Source organism: Choloepus didactylus, chromosome 17, assembly GCF_015220235.1.
Source record: "Choloepus didactylus isolate mChoDid1 chromosome 17, mChoDid1.pri, whole genome shotgun sequence".
NCBI classification, from domain to species: domain Eukaryota; kingdom Metazoa; phylum Chordata; class Mammalia; order Pilosa; family Megalonychidae; genus Choloepus; species Choloepus didactylus.
In genome coordinates, this window is record NC_051323.1 from 22,720,312 (window position 1) to 22,734,862 (window position 14,551).

The 14,551-nt window shown below is 36.7% G+C and overlaps 1 protein-coding gene across 2 annotated transcripts in view; it reads right to left on the minus strand.

Moving 5' to 3' along the window:
• ANTXR1 (ANTXR cell adhesion molecule 1) overlaps nucleotides 1–14,551 on the minus strand; it is a 235,082-nt gene that overhangs the window by 186,417 nt on the left and 34,114 nt on the right. The window lies entirely within an intron of this gene.

Sequence of the window (14,551 nt, forward strand, 5' to 3'; positions counted from 1 at the left end):
TAAAATGAAAGGCACAGATATTTGTCTATTTCCTCTACAATTGTTGAATTGATTGTCATAAAAATGTTCATAATATTATCATATTTTACTATATGTAGGATCCATAGTAATATCCTGTCTTTAGTTCCTGATATTACTGATAATTTTTTTCTTGATCAATATTGATATGTTTATTAATTTTATTAATCTTTAAAAATATCCAATTTTGAGCTCTGCTGAATTTCTCTGTTTTCTATTTTCAATTTTCTTGAGTTCACTCATTATTTTCCATTTCCTACTTACTTTGGGTTTAATTTACTCTTCCTTTTTAGCTTCTTGGTTTAGAAGCTAAATCATCAATTGGTTTTAAATCTGTCTTTTTTCATACTACAAGAACTTAAAGCTATATGTTTCCCTCTAAGCACTGCTTTAGCTGCATCCCACAAATGTTGATCAGTTCCTCAGTGCTTCCCGTATCTCAGCCAGACCCATAGAAATACATTAATTTTATTTGTTTGGGTTCTTCTGGTGGCCATGGAAATTAAGGTTTCTCACATCCTTCTACACCCTCACCAGGAGCATATAACATAAAGGTTCTTGGTAAGTGTTTGTGACTTCATCTTTGTTTCAAGTCAGAAAGAATAATAATACTAGAGGCTGAGGGCCATCATAGAAACATATGCTAATATCTCTTATCTTAAAAAGCAAAAAAATCCTCTTTTACCTGAGGTCTCCCCCATCTATTGACTTATTTATTTGCATCTCTCCTCACAGCACACTCACCCCCTTCCTCACTTACTTATTTTTCCTAGTAGAACTTACTTAAAATGTTTAGTGATCTTTGGCTCTCTGTTCATATTTCATGAGTGAGATAGACTTCTTAGTAGCTGTGTGTGCTTTGAGGAGCATTTGGGTGACCAGCTTTTGTGTCAACACACTTTTTTGTTGAGGACCCTCCAGTATCAGGGCATGTACAATTTTTTCCTCTAAGACATTTATTCTACAGAAGTAGTTTGCTAACTCTTTCTTTAGGTGTTAAGTCTGGGATTAGACAAGAGGACGGCTGGAAATAGTAATATTTGTTATGCAGATTTCTCTTTAATCCCTCTGTGCCTGGTGTTCCTGATTATGAAACCATTCTTGTTCAATTTTGTCAGAGACCATATGCCTATTCTCTGGGGTACGTGGAGAAAGAATAGTCTTTTTGACTATAGCAAGAAGGCTGGGGTTCTGAAGGTCTAGCAGCTCCTTAGATAGACTTTCAAAATGTATTTCAGCTTTCACTATCTAGCCTCTCTGCTTTTTGCAGTAATTGACAGTTCGAGGTTTTGAGCTTTCCAGGTTTCTGCAAGGCTACACAGCTGGTTCCTCTTCAGTGTCTCCTGCTGCAGGATTACCTTTGACTTTTTTCCACACTGCCACATCATTTGCCACTCCTCCCTCCCCTTTCTGTCCTCATCTATTTTAATATTTCATCAAATATGAACTGTGTTTTTGTTACAAGTTCTCCTGGTTTCAGGTTTTTTGTTTGTTGACTGTTTTTTTTTTAAATTAAATTCAGTTTTATTGAAATAATATTCACATACCATACAATCATCCATGGTGTACAATCAACTCTTCACAGGACCATCATATAGTCATGCATTCATCACTCCAATCTAGTTTTGAACATTTTCCTTACACCAGAAAGTATCAGAATAAGAATAAAAAATAAAAATTAAAAAGAACACCCAAATCATCCCCCCCATTCCTCCCTATTTTTCATTCAGTTTTTGTCCCCATTTTTCTACTCATACATTCATATACTGGATAAAGGGAGTGCGATCCACAAGGTTTTTCACAATCACACTGTCACGCCTTGTAAGCTGCATAGTTATACAATCGTCTTCAAGAGTCAAGGCTACTGGGTTGGAGTTTGGTAGTTTCAGGTATTTACTTCTAGCTATTACAATACATTAAAACCTAAGAGGTGTTATCTATATAGTGCATAAGAATGTCCACCAGAGTGACCTCTCGACTCCATTTGAAATCTCTCAGCCACTGAAACTTTATTTTGTTTCATTTTGCATCCCCCTTTGGTCAGGAAGATGTTCTCAATCCCACAGTGCTGGGTTCAGATTCATCCCCAGGTGTTGACTGTTTTTTGAGAGAAACCCCACTTTTAACCCATTCTGATCTGACTTTGTCTCTACCACTCTGCTGAAACTGCTTTTGTCAGGGTCTGGGGTAGCCTACACATTGCCAATCCAATGATCACTTTGTGGCCACGTAACTCAACCTTTAAGCAGTAATAGACACAGCTGACCTCTCCCTCATTTCAATAATGATTTCTTCTCTTGATTTGCATTCTACCATTCTTTCTCATATTTCTGAGTAGGTTTTTCCTCCTCTTCTAGAACGCAAAAGGTTGGTGTGCTCCAGAACTCAGGCAGACACCCCCACTCTCACACCTACACTATTTTTCAAGGTAATTTCATCATTCTCATGGCTTCAAATGCCATTCTAAGGAGATGGACTTTGGAGGAAGGTGGATTTGGGATTGAATCCCAGTTCCACTACTTCTGAGGCAAGTTAGCTAATCTCTCTGAACTTTAGTTTCTTCAAACACAAAGTGAAGACAGCTTTGAAGACAGCATCTGATTTTATGTGGGGACCAAAGAGTGGGCAGACACAGAACCTCAGTGTGTGCTGGGAACAGAAAAAGCCACACTTGGCAGACAGGAGGGGTCCACGATGTACATGTGGGAATACCAGCAATGAGTTCACAAAGAGGAGCCCATCAAGGAATTTCCAAAGACTGCAGGTCCAGGCAGGTGCAAAGGAGAGGAGTGATACTTTTATCCCAAGGCAATGTGATGAATTTATCCTAACAAACTCCTCTTTACACAGCTCTATTTCTGTTGTTTTCTCAATTGTGCAGTGGTTTTCACCATGTAGCTTCCAACAGCATCACTTGGCTTTTGAAACCAATCTCTGTAAGACCTTCCCCACTATAATCCTCTTCCCCAGCTGAGTCATACTTTGCAGGTTGTGACAGTGGTATACAGTGGGTTGTACAGCGTCCTCCTATGAGAACCTTCACTTCCATGCTCCTCTTAGTTCAACAGGGACGGGGTCTTTCCTGGTGGCGTCTAGAACGTTCAGGTCGATGTACCTGATCTCAGTACTACTGACCACAGTGAGTATTTGGAGGGGTGTAGGATACAGCAGGAGTCTGCCAAGTCACGTGCAGCAGAGACTTGTGGAGCCCTGAGTTATCTTCTTTGATGGAACCTGGGAGTGAACAGCCTTAGGGCGGATGCCAAGCAAGGGTCTTCTGTTTTGGTGAGACCACATCTCCTCAGTGTAGGCTGGTATAGGCTACAGTTCTCCACCAAAGAGAAGACTTCCCTGTCCCTCCTTGTAGCAATGTTGGGCTGGGACTTGGGGTGGGGATATGTCTATACCACATCATCCATTCCACAAGTTGTATGAGAGTACCATTTGTTTGAGAAGGAGTTGGAGGATAATACAAAGATTGGGGGAGGATGTGAGGCAACAAGAACTCTCATAAGTCACTGGTGGGAATATGAATGGTACAGTTCCTTTGGAGAACAATTAAGCAATACCTAAAGAAGTTAGAGATTCACATATCCTAAGAACTGGCAATATGTCATAGAGAAATTCTTGCTTCTGTCCCCAAAAGACAAGTATAAAAATGTTCATTGCAGCTTTCTTTGCAACAGCAAAAAGTTAGAAACAAACTAATTGCCCATCAACAAGAGGGCAGATAAGTCCATGGTGGTGCATTATTACAATAGAATATAATGGAATAGAGAAGTATACAATAATTAAAATGAACCAATGACAGCTAAATGTATCTACATGGAAAAATCTCAAAAAAAAGTCTAAGTATAAAAAGCAATTAGAAGAAAAATACATATTTTTGACCCCACTTACAAATTTAACACGAAAGATAAATCTTTTATGGATGTATTAAGGTATATGACAGCCATTAAAATGATAAACCCCAAATTTAGGATAGTGCTTATCTCTGGTGAGTGAGGGAAGGGAAAGGGTAAGTGTGCCCAAGGGGAATCAAAATTATCTGTAATATTTTATTCCATATGCTGGGTGATGGTACTGAGTGTTTCTTTCTTTTCTTTTCTTTTTTTTTTTTGTTACACCTAAAATATTCAGTAGTTTAAAAAAGTTGTTGAGGGTGAGTAGCAAAGGTTGAACTTAGAGTTCATGGGACGCATTCAGAGCCTACCAAAGTCAACGCTAAATTCAGGGCTCAGAAGTCACCCACAACGGAGGCCAAGGAGGTAAGACAGGTCTTGACGGACAGGAGTGCCACTTCAGTTGTTGAGCTTCCTGATAAATGTTGACCAATACTAGGAATGTTTTTGTTGGGCTACAGAAATTTTGTTGGTTTTTCTGTCTAGTTTCCGATATAAGAACTTGACTGTGTTTTGATTCTGTACTTCTGAAAACTGCCTTGCTGTCTTTCTGTAGACAACAAGAACGTTTTTGGATGCTGCTCTGTCAGTTTTTATCCTTTATTTGGGTTGTTGCTAGTAGGTGAGGAAGGGAAGTAACACTTTCTGTGCATCTATGATGTCCCAAGGGCTCTGCCGGGCACTTTCTATAAATTACAAAAGCCTCACAACACCACCCAATAATAGATGTTATCATCTCCATCTTGCATATGAGAAAACAGATTTAGAGAAGGGCCAGATGTCCAAGATCACACAGGGGTGGAGCCAGAATTAGAGCTCAGACTGGGCCCTGGTCCAAAGTCTGTATTCTCTTCATTATATCTGTGGTTCCCAAACTTAGGATGTGACACGGTATTGGATTGTGCACAAAGACATGGATAAATGTATTTTTTTCTGAAGCGTAAGTTGTACTCAAAAATTTGAGCAAGAACTCAACAGGATTTTTATATAAGATCAAGAATGATAAATTATGTTGAAGGAGTTGGGGTATAATACCAAGATTTTGAGATTATATATAGCTTTATATACATACACATATATTAATATTATTGTATATCTATAGATATATAGAAAAAATATATATAGAAAAAATGTACATGAATTCTTAAGATGAAAAGATTTGGAAGGAATTTGTTGCTTTCAATGAACTGCTTCAAGCAATACCCTGGAATGCCAGGGATATACTACGTTTTACTTTCTTCCACTATTAGGGGTGCTCCAGAGGAAGAGTTTGAGAAGTAAGGGACCACACTTCTCTCACAAATTAGTCTGTTTCAAGAACTGCTGAATGACTCCAAGGTGGGCTCTTTTTATCACCATTTTAACTCAAAACAGAGAGCCCTTAGACAAATCTCCTCTAGAGACACTGCCTTTTGTGCTCTTGCCTGGAAGAAGTCTTGCTAGAAACAGACAAAGCAAACAATAATTTTTATTTGTCTCCCACTAAAGTGGTATTTACTACCCACTGTCCTTCTATATAGGGATAGACTGGTCAAATGTTAAAAATGTCTGAGAAGTGTGTGTGTGTCAAGGTGAGCTGGGGTCTCACTCTGAATTCTTCTTGGATGTGCTGTTATAATTTGAGATGGGGTTTACCCACAAGAAGTTGGGGTGATCCCTTAGCTGTCTGTGAAAACTCCAACAACTACCCCAAAAATAAGAGCAACTAATATTTATTGAGCACTTCCTGTCTGCCTGGTACTGTTAATCCCCTAACAATTTTGTGAGGTAGGAATTTTCAATGTATTCATTTTACATATAAAGAAATCAAGTCACAGAGTTCAGAAACTTTTCCATGGATTCAGGTCATGTGATATTATCTTGCCATCAATAGGACAAGAGAATAAATGCCACCCTGTATTTTTCTTAATTTTGCCACATAAATCCTCTCACATCCAAATGAATATTGCCTCAAAATGGAATGAATCCAGGTTCTTTCAAGCACTAAATATCTGAAGTCTCTTTTTCTTCTTTCGCTATTTGAATGTAGAAAATGCTTTCAGGACTATTTCTCTTGGTGATGCCAGTCTATAATCATTCCGCTCTAGGAATCAAGCTAAGTATTCAGGATCTGTCATTTTTCCCTGTGACACTAATAGCAAAACCACACTCTCATCCAAACCCAAAGAATGACGGCGAGGGATGAGATGTGGTCTCTTGGTTTCCACCCAGCAGTCTGCGCCAAGGCTTTTTAGCTTTCACTCCAACTCCTTAAGCCATGATTGACACACTTAATCTCTTACACCCATCTGTAAAATGCTGATGTTACTCCTTACCTATATTTTTGGAAGACTTGAGGAATCTATCCAAGCTGAAATTTTCAAAAGACCATCAAGATGAGATGTGTACAGAGCATGTGCTTTCAGGGAACTGTTTTCTTGTCTTTGGGTGGTGCACTGTTTATGTCTGGATTTGTTTTAATTGAAAATTGTATATAATATTAAAATCACGAGAACTCCTACACTATTGTGGTTCAGAGCATGGACCTTGCAGCCATTCTGCCTGGGTTCAAATCCAGGTTCCTACATTTTGCAGCAGAGTGACCTCAAGCTTTCTCTGCCTCAGTATGCCCATCTGTGATAAGACATATAATAAATAACATCATTCTCATAAAAATCCTGAAAGTAGGCACTATGATTCTCCCTTGTTCTAGATGAGGAAAGTATTCTAGGGTACTGGTACATAATAAGCCCTTAATAAAAGATTACACAGACACATATACACACATAACTCCCTACACACATGCACACATAGATACATATACATCGTGGCTGGTTCCATTTGAATATTCCAAAGGTAATAAACAAAAGACAGCAGCATGCAGGTATAAATGCAGTGTCCTGGGTAGGCTATGTAATACAGTATAAAAATCACTGGATTTAAAACTTTAATTTAATGAGTTTTTTGTTAATTGTACTGCCACTGATTATATGTTTGAATTTGGGCAAATAATTCAGTCTGTCTGGGAAAGGTTTTCCTTAGCAGGAAAACGAGGCCAATGGGTTGGGTAAGATATAATAATTCTTTGACCCGTTTTTGTTTAGCGTGTTTTATTTTTCACCTTGCAAAGTCTGGAAGAAAGGTGAAATTTCCAAAAAACAGTGATTTGGGCCTGCACATTTTAATTCTCCCTCTCCCTTCCAAATTACTGTGGAAACAGCCAAACTAGTGTAGTAGTGAAAAATGGTTTTCACTGCTGGAAAATAGGGAAGGATGCCATAGCAGGCCAGAAACTTGAAGAACTTCTGCAAGCAATGGTGCTGCTGAGCTCTGAGTGCGGAAAGCTCCCACCAGTCTGGACTCCAGGCCGTGAGAGGAAAGGCCTGCTGGGAGTGGGGTGGGGGTGAGGAGGTTCTTCACCGTGGCCCGACATCTACATCTAACCATTTTCCTTTGGCTTCACTTCCTCCATCCTTGGAAAAACTACTGGGTCTCTACCACATCGAAGAAAAAATTTCTACTGCCTATATTTTCACATCTTCTTTAGCCTGGGATTGTAACATTTTCCATAAGGATCTGCATGAGCTCCAACAAAACTCCCCCCAAATTCCAGTACTGAAAAGCCTAATTGTTTGTTTTTAAAGTCGCTGTAGTCATGAAAATCTCAGCAGTTGGGAAGTCAAGGACCAATTTGAGGACTTTGAGAAAATATTCCCCTTTGAACAAACTTATATAAGAAACAAGGGCGCACATAAGATAATTCTAATTCACAGTCACTATGAAATTAAAGACATTTCATATCTAAAACAATTGAAGACAACACACACACACACACACACACACAGGAAAATTTCAGAGACCAGGAAAGTATTCACAGGAATGAAATATATTATTTTGTCAGTTGAAGAATGCAATGGAAACAGTGAACAGTGAGTTGGATACTGCAAAAACAAAAACAAACAACTTGAATTGAAACATTCTCTCAGAACTCAAAGAAAAAGGATAGAGAAACTTAACAATTATACTTACAATAGAATACAAAAGAGGTATTGGATAGATTCAAGAATCCAATGAACAGACAGAAGAAAAATAATTATCAAAGAAATAATAGAAGGAAAATTTCTTAAGCCAAAGAAGTTTATTAAGTCTTGAGATGAAATGGTAAAGAACTATACAAAGCACTATATAAAATTAATGAAGGGACACGCACCTAGATATTTTTGGTTGATGTTTTTACAAATTTCAAAAATAAGGAGAAAAAAAATCTTACAAGCATCCAGGAGGAGAAAATAAGCTATCCATAAAGAAAGAAAGTATTAAATAGCCCTCCATACTTGCTCTAATACATACAAGCTGACAATGTGACAGTGTGTCACTTTTTCTAGTAAATTTAGGGGAAAAGATTGGCAAGTCATAACAACTTTATATTCAATTAAAATGTTAACCTGGAGGTAAACAGAAAAGAATGCTCAGATAAGTAGAGACTCAGAAAGCTTAATATTCACATATCCTTCAGGAAAATTTTACCTAAAAAAGGATGCAGTCAACTGAGAAATTAAAAAAAATAAATTAAATAAAACTTTTAGTACTGGAAAGGAAACACACACCCACAATCCCCCCACATATATTCAATGAAATTAGTAAATTTTACAAGTTTAAATCGTTATTGTTTATATATTTATGTAACATAATGCAAATATTCATCTAGTATTTATCAGCAAAGAGAAGCAATAGCTGTCATTTATTCTTGCTGTTATAAAGACAAGCAAAAATCCTAGGCAATTGTTATGAGAAGTAGATGAAATTATACTTTTTAAAATCACTGTTGGAAAATTAAACAAAATATCAAAGAATGATAAAAAATAAATGGATGGGCAAATATATATCAGGAAAATGCAAGCAAAATTCCAGTTTAATAATATTAATTTTGGAAAAAGTACTTAAAAGCATTAAAAGTGACCAAAAGCTTATATTATATTGATTATAAATGCACTCCATAATGAAGATACAAGTGAGCTAAATAATATTGCATTAATTATGGAGAAATGTGTTGGAGATTTAAAAGAAATCACGGTGAAAGATTTGTAATGTCTCTCTGTCTTCACAAATCAAGTCAAAGTTTAAAATGTTTGAATAATTTAATTAATACTTTATCAGATATTTTGTTAATCAAAGTATCCATGGATGATAAATAAATAAAATTTAACTATAAACTAGGACACTAAAAGAAGTTAACAATTAAAAAAATGTAGGAAGGATATAAGCCACATTTTCTGAAAAAATACAATGACTCCAAAAACTGAGAAAAAGGTAAATAAACAAAAACCATGCAAAAATTGAGAAATACTTTCCTAGATCATTCTAATTCAAAGATAAAAATTTTAATATACACTATTTAGAAATTAGGAATAATGAGACCAGTACATTTCAGAATGTATGAAATTCAATGAGGATCAAATTTAGAGCATAATTCATATTCTTAATTCCTTTTATTATTAAATGTAAAATAAAATATAGTGAATAAACTTTAACTCAAGAAGCCAGAAAAAAAGATGAACTAAAATAGAAGAAGCAGGAGGGATGAAAAACCTAATAAATCATAATGTCAAAATAAATACACAAAACAGAATTGATCGGTAAATTTAAGAGACAAAGCACTGGAAAATTTGTATAGAATCCCATTGGTGCCAAATCAAGAACCTCCGTTCTATGGTAAACAATAACAATTTATAAAATATGATAGAAAAAAATTTCATTCACAATTGAAACAAAACGTTAAAATACCTAGGAATAAACTGAACAAATGCTGTATCTGACTGATCTGAAGAAAATAACAAAACCTTACTGAGGGACACAAATGAGAAATGCTGTATCATATCCTTAGATAAGAAAATACATATAGCAAAATTACCATGCTTTTGTTGCTTCAGTTAATCTGTACAATTCAAATGAAATCCCAAAGAGTGAAAATCCCAAAGAATATTTTGAAACGTAAAAATACTACTTAAAATAAACATGGAAAAAAAAACACCAAAAGACCAAAGAGAATTTGCCCAAGATTAGAAGATCCCCCAGATGTACAAATTAATTAAAACAGCGTGGTTCTAGTGTAGGAACACACAGCCAAAACAATGCAATAGGATAAAAACCCAGCAACGGATCAAAGTCCAAAGTTTGATTTTTCAAATTGATGGCAAAAGAATTAGTCAGCAAACAGTGTTGGAAAAGCTAGCTAAACACTGGGGAAAAAAAAGTTGGATTTTGACCTTACATCTTACATTAGAATAAATTCTAGAAGTAATGATGTAAATGTAAAAAAACAAAATAAAAAAAAATACTCTAAGTAAAGGTAGTCATAAAAAGGACAATAGCAGAGCAATTGCTATTATGAATACTGACGCTAATTTTCTGAATAAAACACAGAAAATACAATTTACTTTTGTATTAAAAGAATAATATATCATGACCAAGTATAACCAGAAATACAAGAATGGCCCAAATATTTTTAATGCATTTCACCTTATTAGTAGTCAAAGAAAAAAAAAAACATGATCATGTCAATGGATACCAAAGATGCATTTTATTAAATTACACATCTATTCTTGATTTTTTTTAAAAAGAATAGTTGGACTTCCTTGACATGATCTCATTTCCAAATGATGAAACATCTGAAGTATTTCAATTAAGCTCAGCAACAAGACTATCCATGGATTTTGCAGGTAACCATATGCAATAGCTGATGTTAAAATAATGTATTCTAATAGTACTTAAATTAGCAGTATTATGCTAATGAAGTGACCAGTGAAATTTGTTAATTGTTTTGCAAACTGATAAAGCCAGGAAATCTTAGAAGACCAATATGACATAATGCAAACCATATGAGTTGGACTGAATCCAGAATCCAGAATCAGATCACTTGTTCTGCCATTTGCCAGTAATTTGACCTTAGCAAATTATCTAAACCCTCAGAATCTCAAGTCCTTATCTATAAAATTGAAGTTACAGCAGCCAAAATGGAGTAAGCTTGCTACTGCCTGTCTCTCCTGCTGATTACAACTAAAAAAGCTGGAAAAACAAAAGAGCAACTATCTGAGAACCCCAGTAAGTAAACAAAGCAGGCAGATTGGGGAAGGGGACACAAAATCTGGAGAAATGATTCATACAAGGTGAGTTTCCTCATGGTTTAACCTGAGGGTGACCCTAATGACATGGCAATGGCTTGGGACACCATCTAAAATTCTAAGAAAACCCCCATATTTCTGGCAGGAAGAACTGAGAAAAGGGGTCTGTTAGGTTAAAAGAATGAGGAGAGTCCCCATTTTTATTTCTCTTTTATTACTCCAAGCTTTAACCCAATAGCAGCCTCAGTGGAGAACTGCATGACAGTAGTGAGGGTGGTTAAAACTCCAGGAGAATCTCCATTTTTCTTTCTGGAGGACCTAGAGAGGGAGTTTCTGTGGGCCAGGGAAGTGGGTGGGTGGGTCATCCTGGAGAAGAGAGAGTTGGAGAAAGGGATCTCCTAATTCTGTGTATGAAGCTGTAAAAATCACAGGTTCATCCCTGAATTGCACATGTACAGGAAAGACACAGAGCAGATTACCAAAGGTTTTGAAAGTGAACTGACATTGAAACTGCTGCCCACAGCAGATGAGATAGAACTTGTGATTTGAACCCAACCAGAGTGATTACTATCAAAGCAAACAAAGAAAAGTAAATGAACATTCTCCAGAGGATATGAACACCATTCAGAATCTAAACAATATAATATATTTGAAATATGTAGGATATAATCTAAAATTACTGAACTTACAAAGCACTTAGAAAATGTGACCAATGCTCAATGGAAAAGGCTATCAAAAGATGCCAAGCCTGAGATGTTGGAATTATCAGACAAAGACTTTAAAGCAATTATAATAACTATGCTCTATGAGGTAAAAGTAAACACACTTAAAATGAAAGTAAAGACAGAAGTTCTCAGCAAAGAAACAAAAATGTCAAAAAGAACCAAATGGAAATTTTAGAACTGAAAAGTCAAATATCTGCAATAAAAATTCAGTGGATGACTTAACAGCAGAATGGAGATGACAAAAGAAAGAGTCAGTAAATCTGAACATAGAGCAATAGAAATTATCTAATCTGAAGACAATGAGAAGGATTGGAAAAAAAAAAGTGAAAAGAACTTCTGATTAATGTGGAATAATGTCATAAGATCTAACATTTGTGTCATTGGCATTCCAAAAAGAGAGGAGAAAACAATTCGTACAGAAAAAAAAAATTGAAAACTAATGACTGAAACCTTGCCACATTTTGTGAAAGACATAAATTTACAGACTCAAGAGCTTCAGTGAAGCCAAAATAGGATAAACTCAAAGAAAGCCATGTCCAGATGTAGCATAATCAAACTGCTGAGAACTAAAGAAAAAGAAAAAATCTTGAAGAGAATTAGAGAGAACATGTAAAACAATGTTTCAAATGACCACAGCATCTCCCTCATAAATTGAAGTAACAATGGTCATGTGAGGATAATTAAGAAATTATATGTAAAATGCTTAGCAGATAAAAGAGACTCACAAATAGTAGGTGTGGTAGATTGACTCATGAATCTCCACAAAAGACATGTTCTTAATCTTAATCTGTATTCCTGTGGGTGTGAACCCATTTGTAAATAGTGTCTTCGAATATGTTAAGGTGAGTCAGGGTGTGGACTCATTTGTGAAGAGAATCTCCAAAAATCCTATTCAGGTGTGGCCAACTGAATCAGAATGGGTCTTAATCCACATTGCTGGAGGCCTTAGAAAGAGAAGCCAGAAGTCAGCAGAAGCTGGAAGTGCAGACACAAGGAAAGAGATGATGTGACAAGAGGCAGAGATGCAAGCTGAGGGCCCCAAGGATTGTGGCAAAACAGCACCAGAGCACTATGGATTTGGGGGAGAAAACATGACCTCGCTGACATCTTGACTTTGGGCTTCTAGCCTTCAGGACTGTGAAACAATAAATGCTTATTGTTCAAGCCAACCCATTGTGTGGTATTTGTCATAGCAGCTCTGGCAAACTAAGACAATAGGTATTATTATTCTAATCATAATTCCTTTATTACATCTCAGACTCTATATTTATTTTCCATCCTATATTCTCAACCTACTCATGGTGTTTGCCTACGCATCTTTGACCCCAAGAAGTGGATGCAAATATACCTTTGATATTATTTCTTTTGACTTACACCAAATATTTTGCTCTTGTTGAAGTGAGGCTCTGCTAATCCATGTCTTGTTTTTGAACAAGTTTTTTTTAAACTCAAGTTTCCTCAAATATTACATAGGTATAATAATGGCTCTTTTGCCATCTTATAGGGATATTGTGAATGTGAAATGAGATATTGGGAAAATAGATATAATTTTCTGTGCCCAACTAAGGCACTGTAAGTCATACATTTCAGAAACACTACTAGCTCGGAAGCTCTGAAAGCCTGCTTCTTTCAGCCACTCTCCTGGGAAAGTATTTCCGAGAGCCATCAGTTGCCCACATCTTTTTCACAGGCTGATAAAGTTGAGATGTGTCAGGGAATCATGCTGTGCTTTATCAGCTGGCCTATGTTTAGGTCAAGGAGTCACTACATTAAACCCATAGAGCCTTTAGTAAGGTATCTCTGGCTGTTGTTTGGCTCCTATTCAGCCTGTTTTAAAAGCTGTTTTCAGCAAAATGAGGAATCTAACCTTTGTCTTCCTTCAGCACAGCAAATTAGGAATGGTGAAGTTAAGGTCCCCCCAAAACTGGATTCAAAGTAGGAGTCAGAGGATGATTCATTTCAACTTGCTGAGGCTTTCTGATCGTGATTATAAATTCCTGGCCCTCCTCTCTCTACCCCCACTTCCTAGAGGTTATGAGTAGTAGCATACAGAATATCTACAAATGATGAATGGACTTGTTCTCCCGGCCAAACTCTTACGCATGGAGTCAGCGAGAAGTGCTGGATTCTAGGAGGATGAAAGAATGGGTGGGAGGGATGGTTTTCTCTGTGTTTAGCTGCCCATCTCTGAATAAAAGAATCTCTGCCAAAAGGATAACCTCATGTAAAGAAGAATGAGCAGGATCAAGAGTGCTGCAGATGGCTATAGAGGCTTATCTCAGAGCTTCTTAAGCAGTTTGGCCAGTAGTGAAGGAATAGTCACATAGGCTTCTTGGATTTTATGAGTATCTGTTTAACGGAAAGCTGCAAGGTAGAGTGGAAAGAATGTGGAGACTGGGCTGGTCTGGGTTCTGCTCTGTGTCCTTAGTAAGGTGTTATGCCCTCAGTATCTTCATCTGCAAATAAGGACTAAGAAACGCCTGTTTTTTAAATGAGGTTTCTGTGCATCTCAAATTTAGATGCATTCATAGAATAGATACTGCTGAAGGAATCACAGGATTTGAAAATTGCTGTATGATATGGAGAACCCTCCTTTGTTACAGATGGGAGAGAAATGAGGACTAAGATTTCCTGTGAGTCAGGGCAAAATCCAGAAACCCTTACTCCATCCTGTTAGTTCTATTCTTATTTCTATAAGAAGAATGTTATTGAATAAATTCTTCCTGTCTTCCCTGTAACAGCCCTTCCTCCCTTCCATTTTCCAATATGTCCATATATCAGTCTCCCAATAGGCCCACATGTGTCC